A 2,636-nucleotide genomic window follows, 5' to 3' on the forward strand; every position below is an offset into this window, starting at 1 on the left:
GCTCGCGGCTCAGCTCAACTCGGCTCGCGGCTCGACTCAACTCAACTCGGCTCGGCTTGGTCTTCGGCTTAATTCGGCTCGTGGCTCAACTCGTGGCGCGGCTTGTGGCGCGGCTCGTGGCGCAGCTTAGCTCGGTCTCCGGTTCGGGTCGGCTTGGATTCGCGATTCGGGTCGGGTTCGATTGAAACCGGAGCAACCACGAGCGACGGATTTCGGCGTTCGACGACCGGGATGATCCGCAGCTTGTCCGACGACTGGCCCTACTTCCACGCGGCGGAGGGCGACGGCGGATATGGTCGGACGAAGGACGCACAGCGACGTTCGGTTGTTTGAACCCGAGAGGAGACCCGAAATGGTAGGAAGCCGCGGCGGTGAGATTCCGACGACGGAGACGAAGGCGGACGACTACCACACGGACGGAGACGGAGAGGAAGAGAGATGGTGGCGGAAACGGTCGGAAGGAGAAGAGAATGAAGAGGAAGAGATGGCGGCGGCGCTTCGTGAAGGGGGTGGAGAAGAAAACGGAAATGAAGGGGAGGGGTCTGTGTCGCGCGCGCCCTCTTAGGGTTTTTTTAAAAAAAATTTATTATATATATATATATATATAGATATATATATATATATATATATATACTTTTAATAAATATAAAATAATAATAATAATATAAGGTAACAATAATAATATATAGTAATATTAATATTAAATAATAAAAATAAATTTAACATTAAATAATAATATTGTTATTGTTTTAAAATAATAATATTACTATATTATTAAATAATAATAATAATTATAATATTAATATTATAATAAATAAAATAAATAATAATAATAATAATAATATAATAAATATTATATTATTATTATATCAATTTACACCAACATTTTAGATTTCCGAAAAAAATTTACATAAAACGAGAAAAGTTTACCTCGAATTTTCGGGGCGTTACATTCGTTTTCCGATAGTATCGTCATTAATACCGTTTCTTCCTCAATCCGATTTGTAGGGTCATCGTTTAAACCAAGAGTTTTTTTTTTCTATATATATATAGAGGGTTTTCCATCTTATTTTCTATAGAACCAAGTGCTCAACGATACATAATTTTGAACCACAAGAAAATTGAAATTAAGAAAAAAATGAAATCAGTTGTAATTTTTTTTATTATTCTTAGCATACTTGGTGCAGAATCCACATCTACATTTAAGGATTCCCCTACGGATACCAACCATGCGGTTGATCTTCATAAATTTTGTAAACTTGGTTGTGTCTTTTCTCTTTGCAGCAATGTTTCCACCCCAGAAAACCTAAGTGAGCTAATTTCTAGTACTCTTGTATTACCTATTTTATTCTTGTACATTTTTGGATGAAGCTAATATATATTTTAATCGTTTAAGTTTTTGGACTTTTGACGCCTCAATCTAAATGCTATTACATATAAGTAACCTCTTGTTTGGTTCTTTTCTTCTTCCGGCTTCTATAATATTGTTCCTTTCACATGGCTCTTTTGATTATACATATCTATGAATGTCACATTCTAGTTGTGATATTCTGGTCCACCTACAGCTAATTCACATCATCTTCTCTTTTGTTCCACAAAAAAAAAAAAAGAGTTTTAGGTTAATGTGTTTTTTGATATTTCTTTTAAATTTTATGCAGTAGTACTCCTGGCAAACATGTTGTAATGAAAATAATTCATAGAGGAAGACAATGGTTGCTATTGAGCATGAAATGTCATTAGAGATGATCCTTGTCATGACTAACATTCAATTAGAGTAGTATTCATATACAAAATTTGTATCTCGAACTCACAATCAACGAGAGATTAGTAGTAGTATTCATACTAAAATTTGGTCCGTTTCTTTAATAACTTTCCCTAGTTTCGATGGACTATTATGTTTTCTTTAATTGTTTCTTTTTCTTTCTAAACCTGACAGATGTGGACAAAGTAGAAAGTTGTGTGAATGGGTGTGATCAAACGTGTAAGAAGAACTGATGCTAAAGAAAAGAAGATGAAGTATACTGAGAGGAGAAGGGAACAAGGATTGGCTTTCCAAGATATACTATATATGAATAAACAAAAATCAAGTGGTGAAAATTAAAACCATTGGTTTAAAAAGATTATTATTTCATATTTAAGCATATGTTTTGTTTTGATATAAATAAAGTTTCAAGTTTTTGCATATCGTTAAAAAAGAGCCCTCTCTCTCTTTTAATGCTATACGAGAATTTAGTGTGTTTTGCCAAAATTTTTGCTTTACTATAGATTGTGTGTGTGTGTGTGCGCGTTTGTGGTTGAATTGGTGAATAAAGGTTAATAATCTCACAAACAAATTTTATTTCGTTGATTTGAAAATATTTCTAAGGCACCAATTATCTGTTTGAAGGTGGACGATCTAATCTTCGTCCACCTTATAATTGTTAAACTAAAAATTAATCTTAATTTGAAATAAGTATTTTGGTTTTAAAAGATAGGATGGGTCAGTTGGATGCATCGAGCATTTTCACTAGGTTGGACACCCCATAACACCCTCTCATTACTCCTAGCTCACTAATTTCCCTTAAAAAATAATCCTAAAAAGTTCTCGAAACCTACACAGCTATATAACAATCAAAATGATACCTCTAAAGTTTGTT

General features: G+C 34.8%; 1 long non-coding RNA gene across 1 annotated transcript; it reads left to right on the top strand.

The window, feature by feature from the left end:
* Nucleotides 1-1,080: 1,080 nt before the first annotated feature.
* LOC127151415 (uncharacterized) lies at nt 1,081-2,182 on the top strand. The gene is made up of 2 exons (XR_007824351.1): nt 1,081-1,310; nt 1,937-2,182. It is a non-coding gene; the product is annotated as an uncharacterized LOC127151415 (long non-coding RNA).
* Nucleotides 2,183-2,636: the final 454 nt, after the last annotated feature.

The sequence above is a fragment of the Cucumis melo genome, chromosome 1 (genome assembly GCF_025177605.1).
Source record: "Cucumis melo cultivar AY chromosome 1, USDA_Cmelo_AY_1.0, whole genome shotgun sequence".
NCBI lineage: Eukaryota > Viridiplantae > Streptophyta > Magnoliopsida > Cucurbitales > Cucurbitaceae > Cucumis > Cucumis melo.